This window comes from Canis lupus, chromosome 17 (genome assembly GCF_011100685.1).
Source record: "Canis lupus familiaris isolate Mischka breed German Shepherd chromosome 17, alternate assembly UU_Cfam_GSD_1.0, whole genome shotgun sequence".
NCBI lineage: Eukaryota > Metazoa > Chordata > Mammalia > Carnivora > Canidae > Canis > Canis lupus.
The window spans coordinates 9,320,809-9,337,220 of record NC_049238.1 but is presented as its reverse complement, the minus strand read 5'-3'; the positions used below and the strand labels follow the sequence as shown (position 1 = coordinate 9,337,220).

Here is a 16,412-nt window from a genome sequence, read left to right as displayed (position 1 = left end):
CTCTCTCTGGGAGCCCCACGGCAGCCAACGTGCACAGAGCGCTTTAGCAGGAAGCTTCCAGCACAGCTCAATCTGGGGAGGCAGGCAGGAGATGCCAGGAGGCTTTAAGAGCTGAGCTGAGGTCCCCCGAAAGAGGAAAGCAGGGAGACACTTCTTGGAGGAGGAGGCCCTTGCAAGGGCTGGAACATCTGGGGCTGCATGTGGGTCCCCCCCACCCACCACCATCACCACCCCCACCCCCACCCCCCGGGAGCTGGGGCTCCAGGCAGTCTCTCCCCCACCCTGCCTCCTGTTCTTGCATTCCGAAATGGGAATTGTGGGGAGGCCCAATCAGGAGACGAGAATGCTGCTTCCTCTCCCCTCCCGGAATACCCCCTCTCTCCACATGCTTCCTTAGACAGGAAACTTTAAATTGCTGGGACGGGCCACCCTAATTGCTACTCTTTTAATAACTCGGTTCACCCTTTGGAGTCTCTGTAAACATCTTGGAAGCCGTGTAGCATGGCCAGGAAGGGAGGCATATGCTCACCTCTCCTATGGGGACTGGATTCTGGGGAATCGGAAGAGGGAGTGGATCAATGCCCCCTCCCCCGTAGCCCTGATCGCTGCAGCCCCCCAGTACTTACATACTTCTGCCCACAGGTGTCCACTTAATTTCCCTGTTCCCCACAATTGGCAGACGGTTTGCTTTCCCTCCTTCTACCCACCAGCACGCATGCTTAGCTGCAGGGCAGCCTGACATTCAACTTTTTCCTTTACACCTTCAACCTAGAAAGGACTTAGAGAAGTCATTTCATTTTGTAAATAAGAATTCTGAGACAGGGACACCTGGGTGGCTCAGTCGGTTAAGCGTCTGCCTTTGGCTCAGGGTGTGATCCTGGGTCCCAGGATCGAGTCCCGCATCGGTCTCCCTGCAGAGAGCCTGCATCTCCCTCTGCCTGTGCCTCTGCCTCTCTCTCTCTGTATCTCTCATGAATAAATAAATAAAATCTTAAAAAAAAAAAAAAGAATTCTGAGAGAGGAGCACCTGGTGGCTCAGTCGGTTAAACACCTGCCTTTGGCTCTGGTCATGATCTTGGGGCTGAGCCCCAAGTTGGGCTCTGCGTTTAATGGGGAGCCTGCTCCTCCCTCTTCCTCTGCTCCTCCTTCTTGCTCATTCTCTCTCTCTCCCATAAATAAATAAATAAATAAATAAATAAATAAATAAATAAAATCTTAAAAAAGAGAGAGAGAGAGAGAGAGAATTCTGAGAGAACTCAGAAAAGTAGAACGATTTGCCTTGACAATTCAGCAAGGCAGTATCAGAGTAAAAAAACCCAGCGCCAGCATCTCATGGTACCTGCCCAGCCTCCCTCCTGCCCCAGCTGCTGTTGCAGAGACCCCTGGGCCCTCCCGTAGCTGCCATCAGGCTTGGGGTCTGGGGCTCGTAGAGCCAGCTTTCTCTGCAGCATCACGTAAGGTTTGTATCCCTTTCCTAGAATCTCGATTCAGAGTAAACAAGTGGAAAGAATTATTTGAAAACCAATGAAATGAAATGGAATTGGGAAATACTCATAAGTTCCTCTGGACCCATCTGGGTTTTTTAACTTCTGTTCTTTCTGGATGCTTGCTTTATTTTACACTGATTTGGGAGGTCAGACACCTATAGTTTGTCAGAACTTCAGGTATTTGATTCAGAGGTAGGTGAGAGGGTTTGAGAGCTATTTGCTATTTTCTATTTCTTCTGTCATCAGACAGCAAACTGTCAAAATCCCCTTGTCTTGGAGGGGACCGGGCTGGGGCAAGGCAGGCCATCTCAGCAGCAAACTGACCAGTTTGAGGGCATCAAATTCTCCCCAGCCAGGTGATAGGCCCTAAGCAAGAGGGAGAGAAACACTGCTGATGCTCAGACCATACAGGAACAGAGTTTAAAAGGATCTGTACCAGGTGCAGATCTGACCACAGCACCAGGTGGAACTGAGTTTGGAAAAAAGCATCCAAGGACCCAGAGAAAGGATTGTCCATCTGTCCTGGGCATGGGCACTTGTCTGCAGCTGCCTTCAGGAGCTCCTGGGCAAGTCGTTCTTCAGGGAGCTGCTGAAAGCAGTGGCAAGAGCCCAACACAAGAAGGTAACTTGTGTCAGGAGGCCAAAGACTTCTTAAAAATGACGCACAGTTCACAGTGTTTTAATATACAGGAAGTTTCCTGGGAATATCCTAACTCTGAGTTTGGGCACAAGGCATTCCGGGATTTCAACTACAAATGGCTTCTAAGGAAGGAGAACAAAGAATTAGAAAATCTACATTGAGTTGGATGAGCAAAGGGAGCTAAGGCGATCTCCAGTGTCAACCCCAATGGGTGGCAAGGGAACTCCGGGGCCCCATCAGCCAAAGAAAATGAAGATCATTATTTCTTTCTCATAGAGTTAAAGATCGGTCATGGTGATGCTGGGGATGAAGTGGTTGATAGAACAGGGTGGAGAGGGCCGGAGGTCGAGGAGGAGGAGGAGGAGGGCTATGATGGAGGTGGCGTGTGTCTTGGGAGCTGATGACACCAAGACCCATCCTGAATCGACCACAGCAGAGTGAGTTAGCAGGTCTCATTCTGCACCCTCACACCCCACCTGCCTCAGGGTGAGACTTCTAAAATCTGATAGAAATACTGGAGCTCAAAATTGGCTCAGGAACTCTGTTCCATAAAGGATGATCCAGCTGGAAGAATCTGTGGCAGGGTGGGAGTTGACAGCATTTATCACGGAGAGATTTTACTGATAAAATAAAGCACAACAAGGTGTGGCCACCCGTCGTGTGACGTTCAGGATCTCTATGTATTTAGGTAATGTTACGAGAACACAGTGACAAAACATAAGCCTCCCTGCAAGTCTCGAACCCTATTTAGGGAGGAGGTTGACACACGTTGTTCTATGAATCTCATCTTGAAAACACTGTGTTCAGGGATGCCCAGAGCTCAGTGGTTGAGCATCTGTCTTTGGCTCAGGTCATGATCCCAGGGTCCTGGGTTCAAGTCCTGCATCAGGGTCCCTGCAGGGAGCCTGCTTCTCCCCCTACACGTCTCTGCCTTTCTCTGTGTCTCTCACGAATAAATAAATAAAAACTTTTAAAAAAAGAAAGAAAAGAAAATACGGTATCTACATTTTGAGCATTTATTGGATAGTTGTCACAGAGGGTCATGGATGGATACGTGCTATTTGGGAGGAAAGTCAGGAATGTGAACACGATACTTTCGATTCTTTACCAGGAATCCTGGCATCTAGGTCAATTAGGTTGTGACAATGTAAAATTCCCTCGGCATTTCTTGAATGGCCACATGGTTATATAGAGGGCACAGGAGGGAAAGAGTTATACCACCTAATGAAATAAAATCTTGCTTTCATCTGTACCTGGGTGAGTCCCTGCACAGAATGGGGAGAGAGTATGGGGAGAGGGGGCCAGTGTAGGAGTCATCCCGCCCAGAGTGTCAGTGCTGACCGACCATCTTACCAACTACAACGATTTAAGCCGGTTGACTAACCTCTCCAAACTGGATTTTCATATTGCAAAAAGGACTATAAAACTTCACTTAAAAAAAAAAAAAAGATGTAAGTTAATTTTCTTCAAATGCCTACCATGGAGCTTGGCAAATAGTAAATATTCAGCAAGTGGTTAATCACTCTATATGGACTTGAGTGAACAGGGTGTATTTTCTAGGTAATTAATGCTAACCCCTTTCAGTTCCCAGAAAAAGATTTTCATGAGAACTTTAATTCCCTTTTCCCCAGTCTCTAAGTGCTATCACTTAAATGACATAACATTTTCTTCACGGTGCAAGATCCTCCTAGAAAATAATAAATGCTTCCTGAGGGGTTTTCTATAAATATACATGTTCTCGGAGTTCTGTACCCTTCCATAGTTTCTTAGCTGCCATATTACATTTTTACAGCCGCACGATGTGTCTTACTTAACAGGAAGAGAGGACGCATGATGCATTCGTGCACAACTGGGCCTGGACTTCCGAGCTGTGGCTTCTAGGGCCCGAAGCTCCAGTGGGAGACCGCGTAACTCAGTGCCCGTGACCCTGCCACTCTGCGCCTCACTATCCTTCTATGAAAACTAAGAAATACCTCCAGGAGGCCTTTCTGTGCCTCCTCTCTGGTTTTGTTTCCAGGAGTCACTTTTCTCTCAGAAAGCATTTTAGAGGCCCCTCTGAGGAGTTCTGAGGCAGGATTTCAAGGAGACCAGAGGAGACCCGTGGGTTTGTTTGTTTGGTTGGTTTTGTTTAGTTGTTTGTTTTGTGAGCTGTTGTGGTATGTGCAGGTGTAGGGATGTGATGTGGTCTTCGTGGGGAAAAAGCAGATGCTTGTTTGGTTGCCAGAGAGACAGAGATCAGCCCACGTGTTGCAGATTAATATGACCCTTCAATTCATGGACCCCTCAGTGCAAGACCAACACAGAGACTTTTTATCAGCATCTTCTTTCATGGGAAATGCATCGAGGCACTTTCCTCAGACATGACATCAGTCTTAGTGGAGCTCTGAACGAAAAGCAGGGAGGCCAGTTTAAACCGAAGCAAAACCAAAGAAAGGGACACGGAGATGCAGAGAAAGACCAAATGACAGAAAGAGAGAAAGAGCCAGAAGGGAAGAAAAAAAAAGAAAAATGGAAAGGGATTCAGAGCACAAGCTGAAGGAGACCTCGACTATTTTCACATTAGGCATGTCTTTTTTCCCATAATGACAGTTACTTCATATCCTCCCAAAGTTGGCATGTTTCTCTTGGGAAGATAAACCCTCTTTGGCAAGCTCCCCACATGCGAGCTGAAGCAGGAAGCCCGAGTCATCACTGCATTATGCAATCCTGCGTCCGGCCAATAATTGCCTATCTGACATGCTAGCCTCCCACATTCCTGAGATTCATCTAGAACAACCAGAAGATTAGATTAGTGTGTATTTTCAGCTAGCCGCCATCACTCTTAACTGGTGTGTCTCCTTCTGTCAGCTGAATCAGGGATAGGGAGCCTCTGTCAGCTGAGGCACTCCTGTCTGTCAACTGTCCTGTCAATGATGTCTGTCCCTCGGTCAACAAGTTCTTCCTATGGAGAGAAGGGGGGACAGAGCTTCAGAGAAGATCAGCCTTCTCCTCAGCCGCCATTACCAAAGTGACGCAGGGGGAACTCTGTGGCCACCGAGCAGCCAAGAATAATTTAAAAAGTCTAGGTGAGCAGATCATGGTTCCAGCTCGAGAATCTGCAGACAACAGTCCAGAGAACGCAAGTGAAGGCTTAGGAGCATGGAAATGTGGCCCTGGGTCTGCCATCTATTGGCTGTGAGATTAGAGATGTCTCCTCATCTTTCTGAACCTCAGTGTCTTTCTTTATCTGTGAGTTAGAAACACAATAATATACCACACCTTCTTTATCCATTCGTGTGTCGAAGGACATCGTGGTTCCTTCCACAGTTTGGCTATTGTGGGCGTTGCTGCTTTGCACATTGGGGTGCAGGTGTCCCGGTGTTTCACTGCATCTATATCTTTGGGGTAAATCCCCAGTAGTGCAATTGCTCAGCCATCAGAAAGGACAAATGCCCACCATCTGCTTTGATGTGGATGGAACTGGAGGGTATGATGCTGAGTGAAATAAGTCAATCGGAGAAGGACAATTATATGGTTTCACTCATATATGGAATGTAAGAAATAGTGAAAGGGATTATAAAAAAAAAGTTTATAAAAAAAGAAGGGGAACTGAGTGGGAAATGTCAGAGAGACAAACCAGTAGAGGCTCCTAACTCTGGGAAACACACAAAGGTCAAGGAAGGGGAAGTGGATGGGGAGTTGGGGTGATGGGCACCGAGGAGGGCACTTGATGGGATGAGCACTGGGTGTTATACTATATGTTGGCAAATTGAACTTCAATAAAAACAAATGAAAAAAAAAAAGAAACACAATAATAATCACTTCATCGGGTTGTTGAGATGATTAAATTAGATCATGTGTATAAAGATGGAACATTTTAACGCTACGTAATCTTTAAACTTGGGCGCCAGTGCTGTCCTGGCCTCAACTCAGGCATAGGAGATGTCATCTCTGCCATGTGCCCGTGTCTTTGTATGCCAAGGCTGCTGCTGTGACAAAGTACCACAAACCGGGTGCCCTAAAACCACATACATTGCTTGTCTTATGATTCTGGAGGCCTGAAGCCTGAAATCATGGTGTTGATGGCTTCACACTCTCTCTGAAACCTGTAGGGAACTCTTTCCTTGCCTTCCCTTGCCTTTCTTCTGTTTCTCGGGATATTGTTGGCATTGGTTGGCTTGTAGGTGTATCACTCCAAACTCCTGTCCTTGTGAAGCTTCCCCCTGGGTGTCTCTGTATCTACACATTAGCATTTTCTCAGGACACCGGTCATATTAGCTCAGGAGTGCCTACTCCAGTGTGGCTTCGTGTCAACTGATGGCATCTACAGCAACGCCACTTCCAAATAAGGTCATATTCTGAGTTACTAGGAGTTAAGCCTTAGACTTAGGAGTTCGGAGTTAGGGTGAGTGAAGGCGTTACTGTGAGTGGTTTCTAGGACTCACTTTTATTGCCTTTCAGCTGAGAGATGAGGCCCAACTCAAAGGCACAGAGAAGGAGGGTAGGCATGACGCGTCTTACGATAAGCAAGTGCTGGTTGAGGGCCCTCTGTGAGCGACACCCTCTGCCCGTGACAACCTGGCAGCCTAAGGTGTGGATGATAGCACCTGCAAGCCCCCACATGAGGGTGGCAGAGGACAGAGGGAGGAGGGCTGATGATGAACTCTCTTGAGCCTCGAGGGGAGGGAATTAGCAAAAATTGTCTCATGTGTGTAATAAATTTGGAAAATTGAATAGACCCAACCTCCCTTTAAAAAATAATTTATGAATTACCCTTCCTGCAGAGTCTCACCTTACTGAGTCCTGCAATTTGCAAATTAACTATTGGCCCAACTCGGTCTATTGAAGGGATAATGAGTATTAAAGAGAACCTGGCCTCTGAAGTTGGCTTATGAATCACGATGATTATGAATGACTCACACACACCCTTTGCATCTTCAAAGGGCTTCCCCCTGACGTGCCTGTGGAGAACTCCATCTCGAGCTTTCTCAAGTGGAGCTTGGCGGGGAGGGCCGTGGGGATGGCAGGACCACCGGGAGAGAGGGGCTGGAGGGATGCGGGGGGGAAGGGGGTGCGGCAGGCAGCTGGGCTGGCTCCATGCGAAGTTTAGTCAGCACAACCTAACGGAAGGAAGGAACCCTTGCCATGTTCTCTTAGCACCAAGATGTGGCTTAGTCTGAGGCCTTTAAAGTGTGTGCTTTTAACCGCCTTGCCGGAGGCCAAGAGGCTGTGCCAGGGTATGGCAGGACTTTGATCGCCCTTCTGCGCTCAGAGCACTCAGGGACACCGAGTTGCTTCCAAAAGTGAGATATTCCGCCGACTAACTAGGTCATTGACAATGAGCTATTGAGGGCCGTGAGAGCTGTGGCAAGCAGGAGAAAACATTGAACAAAATGCCTTTCTCCTTCCTTTAATAAGACCACTGAGGTGGCGGGGGCGGGGGGGTAAGAGGGAGGCGGATCCTCAGCGGCCAAGGGGAGATTGTCCTCAAAAAAAAAGAAAAAAAAAAAAAACACAAAAAACAGCCCTAACTAGCAAAGGCCAATCAAAATCCACATCAATGGGTATAAGCACAAAAGTGCTGTTTCTCTAGTATCATGGGAATGGTTTGGTAACAAAATAGTAAGAGTGAGTAAGAGTGACTAAGCACTCAAGATGCGTTGGGTTCTTACTAGATGTTTTAGAGCCAGCTCTGGAGGGCTGATAGGCTGACCCTCCATTTGTGCTTGTTTTAGACACGAGGGTCCTGGGGCTTACATGGTGATACAGCCTTTCCAAAGTCACACTCAGTAAAAGTACCAGAGCTGGGGGCTGGACCCGCCCATCTATGACCCCCAAGCCCTTAGCACAAGGGCAGGGGTAGGACTTTGAGTTCTACTACATGTGGATTTGAACTGGGCTTCCCGTAGAGCAAGTTCCCAGCATACGGTCACTGAAAACTGAGTGAGTCATCTTGCAGGCAGGTGGCATTACTGGGCCGTTTCTAACAGGGTGGTTTAGGAGGGACAGGGCCTACGTGCTTCCTGGAGCACCCTTTGTGCCCCTAAATATTCGGGGCCAAGAAGCTCTTGACACCTTTCACAAAGGCTTTCTGGATCCTGGACGCTGCCCTGATGTGAATCAGCAACTTCCAATTACGATTGCTGAATTTGGAGCTCAAATTTATATAATGATGATCATTAATGGGCTTTGCACTCCCACAGCGTTTTCCATCTTCAAAGTGCTCTGTGAACATTAACTAATTAATCTGGGCTACAAATTGTGCCAAGGCCCAGAGGGCTTGCACTGCTCAGATCTGGGATGGTCTCCGTTGATGGCAGTGATTATAGAAAGCACTGAGCTCTCTTTGACCCGGTGCCCAGCGGTGGAGCATGTCCCCACAGTGCCATCAGATCCACCGCAGACACTGTCCAGTCCTGCTCCTACGGGCTCGGTCTGGTCTGCACTTAGGGCTACAAAGAAGAGGAAGCCAGAGGCCTTACAGCAGCAGGTGGCATGCTGGGAGCCAGCGAAGGCAGTGCTTACAATAAACACTAGGGCTTCATGCAGATTTATTCCTTCAAATGGGTCACATTCAAACATCCATTTCACAAATGAAGAAACAGGCTCTGGAGGGGTAAGGTGACCAATTCAAGGGCAGCCCTGCTATGGGGCAGAGACTGATTTTCTAAATCTACAGCAATGCATTTTGCCTAGTAAAATAGCAAATTATTTATGTAACCCACAACTTGACAAACAAGTAAGGAGTGAAAAGTAGAAAGGATTGATGCTGGAGAAATTCAGGAGAAAGAGATGAAATTTATTTTCTGTAGATGAGGAAGATTTGCTTGGAGATCAAATTTGCCTACGTAGGGTTCGGAACACCTGGGTGGCTCAGTGGTTGAGCGTCTGCCTTTGGCTCAGGGTGTGATCCCCGAGTCCCAGGATCGAGTCCTGCATCAGGCTCCCTGCATGGAGCCCGCTTCTCCCTCTGCCTGTGTCTCTGCCTCTCTCTGTGTGTCTTTCATGAATAAATAAATGAAATATTAAAAAAAAAAAAAGAATTTGCCTAGGGTCTTGCTTACTTATTTGTTTTGACAAATTTATTAAGATTTTCTCAGGAATGGATGTTGGATTGTGTCAAACAGTTCTTCTGCATCTCTTGACGTATGATGTTTTTTAGTCTGTTAATAAGTGAGTGCTCCAAAGTCCGCATGTTGAAATCTTAATGCCCAATGTGGTGGTGTTGGGTGAGGCCTTTCGAGATGATCAGGTCGTGAGGGTGGGCCCCCCTCCATGGGATTAGTGCTCTTCTAGAAGTGCTTGCTTCTTCTCTCTGCTTTCCACAATGTGAGGATACAAGCAGGAAAGGTGAAGATATGATGTTGAGGATACATCATTGAGGATACAAGATCTGGAAGCCAGGAAGAGGGCTCTCAAGAGACACAGGACCTGCTGGGACCTTGACCTTAGACATCCCAAACTTCAGAACTGTGTGAAATAAAGATTTGTTGCTTAAGCCAACCAGTCAGTCGTGTTTTTGTTATAGCCACCAAAACTCACTAAGATGGTGAGTTACATTGATTTTCAAATGTGAAACCCACCCAGAATTCCTGGTATTATGCCAAATGTGCTATATTCCATTAGATAAAATTTTGTTAAGAATTTTGCACCAGTGGGATCCCTGGGTGGCGCAGCGGTTTGGCGCCTGCCTTTGGCCCGGGGCGCGATCCTGGAGACCCGGGATCGAATCCCACGTCGGGCTCCCGGTGCATGGAGCCTGCTTCTCCCTCTGCCTGTGTCTCTGCCTCTCTCTCTCTCTCTCTCTCTCTCTCTCTCTCTCTGTGTGACTATCATGAATAAATAAATAAAATCTTTAAAAAAAAAAAAAAAAAGAATTTTGCACCAGTACTAGGGCATCTGGGTGGTCCAGTCAGTTAAGCATCATGATCTTGGAGTCTTGGGATCAAACCCTGCTGAGAAGGAAGTCTGCTTCTTCCTCTCCCTCTGCTCCCTGGCTCCTCACCCCCTGTTCACACACAAGCACTCGCACTCTCTCTCTCAAATGAATGAATAAAATATATTTTTAAAAGAATGATTTTGCACCAATGTTTATATGGTCTTAGTCTTCCCTTGCAAGACCTTTGCCTGATTTTGATATCAGGGTAATGTCAGCCTCTTAGAAGGAGTTGGAAATTATTCTTTTTTTTCCCCAATTTTCTTGAATCCTTTTTGGTTGAATTATTATTAATTTTTTCTGTAAAAGTTGCTAAAATTCACTCAGGAAACTATATGGAACTGGAGGGAATTTTGTGGGACTGCTATTCACTATAAATAAATTTCTCTAATAATGGAGCTATTTGAGTTTTCCATTTTTTCTTAACACTCTTGGTAATTTATAGGGTTTTTTGGAAATTGTTCATTTCATCCAACTTGTTAAATTTATTTCAATAAGGTTTTTCATACTATTCTCTTTTTATCCTTTAAATACAGGTGGCATGCTTTAACCTTTAATGTCATTGACAAATGAGGCTGTTTTTTAGAGAAAAAAGTAATGAGAAACTTCTTGGTTTGGACAAATACTCTGAATAACATATTGGAGATTACTGTGATTTTTTTTCAGTATCTGTCTCTTTCAGTAAGCTCATCACTCCCCTAGGAAAAAGTTTTTAAAAATCAATCAAACTTATAAGATCCATGCTGGACTAAATTCAATGAAATGTCTGCCACTTCTCATCTGTTTTGTAATTAATTAATTTATTTATTAATTTATAAGGTTGCATTCATTTGAGAGAGAGAGCAAAAGTACGAGTGGGGCAAGGGGCAGAGGGAGAAGCCTGCTCTCCCAGAAGCAGGGAGCCCAATGTAGAGCTTGATCCCGGAACTCCAGAATCATGACTTGAGCTGAAGGCGGATGCTTAACCATCTGAGCCACCCAGGTGCCCTCGCTTTTTAAATTTCAGTGTCTCTTTTGTTCCTTTGTTTGATTTTGAAGTCTGAATCTCCAGAGAATTTAAAAACTACTTATAGTAAAATATATTCTTTCTCTACACAAAAATGTAAAAACGATACCTTTAGAGACAATTTTAAAATGTACTGATGAGAGGGGCACCCAGGTGGCTCAGTCCGTTGAGTGTCTGACTCTTGGTTTAGGCTCAAGTCATGAGCTCAAGTCAGGGTCATGAAATCCAGCCCCATGTCCGGCTCCACCCTGATTGTCTCCCTCTGTCCCTCCCCCTACTCTAGCACACACACATTTGTTTTCTCTCCCTCTCTAAAATAAAAAAATATATATAAATAAATGAATAAATGGATGAATGAATAAATAAATAAAATGTACCAATGGGAAAAATTAAAAACAAAGAGAAGAACTAAACCTTTTTCATATACTCAACTCATTGATCCTAATGGAGTTTCTTCCCAGAATCTAATTTGCTCAAACCATCTGATGCAGGAGTTGGAAATTGAATAAGGAACATGTATATCAAGTGTTTGCTTGAAGGAACTGGTCAATATTCATACTCATTACTTTGATCACATCTGCAAAACCTTGAGTTTTGTATTTGCGTCATATCAGCTTTTGTACATTTGCCAATTTGAAGCAGCCCACTGTTCCTAGCAAGTGGAGATGAGGAATGGAGCACCCTTCATCTCTGTGACAGATTGCTTGGTTAGAATTAAACAGAAACGAGCTAGAAGACAGGGTCAAGTTTGAAATCAGTGCTCTGAAATGCATTCAGTTATCATCTGTACTTCCTCCTCAACCTCAAAATCAGTGACTCGTTAGAGCTGGCTTATATCATCCGGAGGAGCCAATTGTTAAATCTTCGGAAGTTTGCTAGCTGATGGTTAAACATAGTACTTTTTAAATGTGAAATTATGTGAATTTACAATCAAATGATATTAAAAGCTAGGGTAATAATACTCAAAACTCATCACTTGCTACTTTACTACACATTATCTATGCTTTTGAGGTTGTTTACCTCTATTTTAACTCTATGTTGGAGATGCTATGTAACGTCTAGCTACTGAGACTCTCCTTCCAAATCAGGCTTCAGTGATGTCACATTGGTTGATGGAAATGAGCCCTGGGTGTCAACTTACACCATGGAATTTGGCAAGTACAGTAATACAAGTTTTCATTTGTTGATTATTTAGACTTAAGCAGATTATGGAGAAAACGTTAATGCAGATGAAACTTAAATAAGTGTGATGCCTGTAGCTGAAACACAGTGAATAAACATGGTGTGCATTATAAGTAAACATTCTTCCAGCATTTGAAAGCGATTATCCAATTCAGCAAAGAAGTTGCTCACATCATCGACAAATGAGTGAAGTTCAGACATACTTCTTCGTTGTTTCTCTTTGATTTACTTGCTAAGATAAAGCATAAACTCACATTCATGTTGGAACTGTACTCGTCTGTCCATTGAAACCATATTTTGTCTATGGATACAAGAGTTTGGCAAAAGCCAACGAAATCATTTCGTGAGAAGCAATTGCCTATATGGAATTTATATATTTCATATATATTTTTATATTTTATTATGATTTATAAATTGTGTACTCATTATACTTGATATCAGCAAACTTAGACTTTTTTTTTTTTTTTTTTTCAGAGACCCAGGTGTTAAACATTCATCAGCTTACCAGGTCCAAATTTCCAATTTTTGCGGGCCAGTCTCTGTTCACAGATCTCGCCTTTTCCACATTCTCTGGTGATTTAGAGTTTTGGTGACCTTTCAGAGAAGGGAAGATTGCAAGATAAAATGAGCTGAAGTGTTTTCCTGGCAAATATTTTCTGGACTAATGCAGTTACACTGAATTATTGACTGACAAGAACTAGGGAGGCTGACCAGACCAGGTAATTCCACATAGAAGACAAGAAACCTGAATGGTGGAGCTCATTCACCCACAAATTATTGACCTTCTAATTATTGCTATGCCCTGAGCACAGCTAGAGGAAACTACCGGATTTTTGCATTCTGAGATCACAATCTGAGATTAGTTGTTTCAAAACTAGTGACCAGCATGTCTAAAACAGCGGAACGTTGGCAAGTTTTGTAATTATTAAAGATCACAGTGATTCTTGATTTATACTCATTTCATAACATTTTATTTGCACCAAGGCAGCAAAGTCATTTCTTTAAAAATTTCAAATGTGAAAAGATGTGTGTTCCTATGGATTTCAGCTGTCATTTAAAAATGTAAAACCCTGTGCCCATACATGCAGAGTGAAGCGGGGAGCTCCCAGTAACTTCAGCAAGGAGCAAGCAGGTTATGCCCCTACTGAGGCAGAGAATTCTTAAGAAGTCAAAAGAATGGGGAGAGAAAAATAGAACCTTGGGCAATTGTCTAAAATCAGAGCCTTACTTGGGAAAGTCCCTTGGCTAGTCACTCTTACTTGGTCTTACAACCATTTCTGGATGTAACCTTTAATGTCTTATAAAATTTATTTATTTATTTTTTAATTTTATTTGAGATAGACAGAGAGAGAGCATGAGGGGGTGAGGGGCAGAGGAAGAAGCAGACTCCCCACTGAGCAGGGAGCCCAAAAGGGGCTGGATCCCAGGACCCTGGGAGCCCAAAGCAGATGCTTAACCCACTGAGCCACCAGGTGCCTCCCCTTATAAAATTTAATGTAGGCTTTTCCTAGTATTAAAATCCATATGCTGAAATGGGAGGGGGCCTAGCAAAATAGGGTTTGGATGACTTTTGGTTTGGTCAATGATTGTTTTTTATATAGTTTTCTCATATACTTTTTGGAAGTTTGAGACCTAGTTTAACATCTTCCAGTGGTCATTCTACCTCTTACTACATATATGATCTGGGGAGTGATTTACCCAGAGTCATAGTCTTCTCAATATTAAAAGAGAAATGAAAAAAAAAATACCCCTCGGGATGCTGTAAAGATGTCTGGCCACAGGCTCATCATCAAGCAGATTCTTAGAAGAATTTCCTGCCTTACTTTTTTTCCTTCCTCTTTGCCTCCTGGCCTTCTTATTCAGGCTCCTTCCTTAATTTCTTTCCTCTTTCCTTCCCAAATTCTTTGGAATATAAATTATTATGACTGTAGTAATCACTGCAAGCTTTTTCAGGTCAAGTTTCATTGTGTTCCCATTAGCAATACGTGCCTGAACTGTTAACTGACCTCTGGGAAGAAAGTCTCCTCGCTCAGCAGGAAGCCAGGGCCAGAGAGGGAGGGAGGGCTGCCTCCTGGAACTCCGCCCTCCTCTGGGATGAGGTGCAGGGAGGGCAGGAAAGCCAGAGGCAGCCACAGAGCCACGGAGGAGGTGACAGCGGCCAGCATAAACACAGTCCCGAAGAGTTCAGCAAGCAGAACTGAGAACATCTCCGTGCCCCACCTGTACGAGGCCCAAAGCACAAGACATGAATCAGATCTGCTCCCTGTCCCCAAGGAGTTCACCAGCTGGAGAAGAGAGACACACAAATAATTCTAACACCCAGGGGTTTGGGAAAACATAAAAATCTGAGCCATCTCACTGGCTCAGGTATGGAGACCATGAATTTAGGAATAAAGAGTACTCAGCTATCCAGATGGGACGTCAGGCCCCAGATGATTGTGTGACCCCAGATCCGGCACATTGAACCAAGCGTATCAAGCCAAGTAAGTGATCACAGTGGCATCGGTAATAATACTCACACCGCACTCACATAGTGCTGATGGTGCAGCAAGAACTAATCCAGGAGTTTTAGACCCAGCATCACCAAGCCTCACGGCAAATTCCCAAGCTCGCCATGATTTCTACTTAGATGAGGAAATGGTTGGGAGAGGAAAAGTGAACTGTCGCATCATTTATACACCTCATTAGGGGCAAAACTGGAAATCAGCATGGAGCGTGCCTGCCTCCAGAGCCACTGTCCTCTCTGCTAGGCAACTTGGAATTCTTGTTTGTGTTCCTGTCCATGCAGATTAGGAGACTGTGGAGGATACCTGAATACTGTAGAGAGACAAGGGGAAACATTGAGCATCAGGGCACCTTGGTGGCTCAGCAGTTGAGCATCTTCCTTGGGCTCAGGGTGTGATCCCAAGGTCCTGGGATCGAGTCCCTCATCGGGCTCCCTGCAGGGAGCCTGCTTCTCCCTCTTCCTGTGTCTCTGCCTCTCTCTCTCTGTGTCTCCCATGAATAAATAAATAAAATCTTTTTTTAAAAAAAGAAAAAAGACAAAAGTTGAGCATCAGAAACCCAAGCTGATGTTGGCATTTGTTTTTCCAGGTTAAATGTGGAAATCTAGCATTTAGCACTGGATGCCAAGCCCAGAGAATATTCCCCAGGCAGGTTGACTCTGTGTTCGGGGTGCATAAAAGCTGGATTCGTTAAGTCCTGCCTATTTCCCCACTATCCCCTTGCCACCCCCAAGAGATTAGTATTGTCCAAATTGTCCAAATTCCTTGCTGGAAAAGAGGTGTGGGGAGTGATGCTGAGTCTTCGAGAAATGTGCACCTTCTTCCTGGGAAAGTCATAGGGGCTGCGGGGCTGCAAGTCGATTGTTAATATCCGAAGCCTTCCCAAAGCTTGAGCTGAGAGCACACCATGTACATATTTTTAGCCTTTAATGTTTGCAGATGAGCAGGGCTCTGAAATAGAAAGGCTGACCCATTTTAGTGACATTTTCTCAAAGATCTCACAACATTGTGTTTGCCTTTCTCTCAGCGCAGATAGAGTCCGAGTATTCCCGAATTAAAGGAAACTTCCCTTTGGGGAGATCAGCAGAGAGGCAGTCGGGGCTTGGCTTCATCATATGTCATCCATATGGTCATGAGGTCCACTTGATGAGCCTCATTCACCCCTCAAGTATCCAGATCCATGGAAGGTTGATTATTTGTGTGCTTTGATTCCTCCAGAGCACACATTCACCCCAGGAGAGACGAGAGTGCAGGACGGTAGACGAAGCCACAGAGAAACCTGAGGTGAGCCAAGAGGATTTCTCATGTAGCATTAGTATTTATAGACAAGGGCGAGGATTCAGGGGTGTCATCGTCCCAAGCGCACAGGCCCAGAGGAGGAAGGACAGACACTTGACAAGATCTGAATGTCCAGAGGTCCTGCACATACACACTACCCAGTTTAATTTTACGTTCCTTCAGTTTTTTTTTTTCTTTTTCCTGCAATGCAAAAATAGAGTGCAAATATGTGAGTATTCCTCTGTATCTCCAGGGGAGTTTTGAAGGGTAAAACTTAATCTGCCCTGAAAGAAAACAAAAACAACAGCAAGAAAACAAACCAAAGCAAACCAAAGCAAACAAAAAAACCCCACAAAAAACAAATACCCCAAACTTGAGTTTGCTCATTCGGGTTGCACCT

The 16,412-nt window shown here is 44.8% G+C and overlaps 1 long non-coding RNA gene across 1 annotated transcript; it reads right to left on the bottom strand.

The window, feature by feature from the left end:
* Positions 1–8,873: 8,873 nt before the first annotated feature.
* On the bottom strand, positions 8,874–16,186 carry LOC106559881. Its single transcript, XR_005371806.1, has 3 exons — positions 14,237–16,186; positions 12,736–12,824; positions 8,874–9,576 (listed from the first exon to the last, which is right to left on the bottom strand). It is a non-coding gene; the product is annotated as an uncharacterized LOC106559881 (long non-coding RNA).
* Between the last annotated feature and the right edge of the window lie 226 nt (positions 16,187–16,412).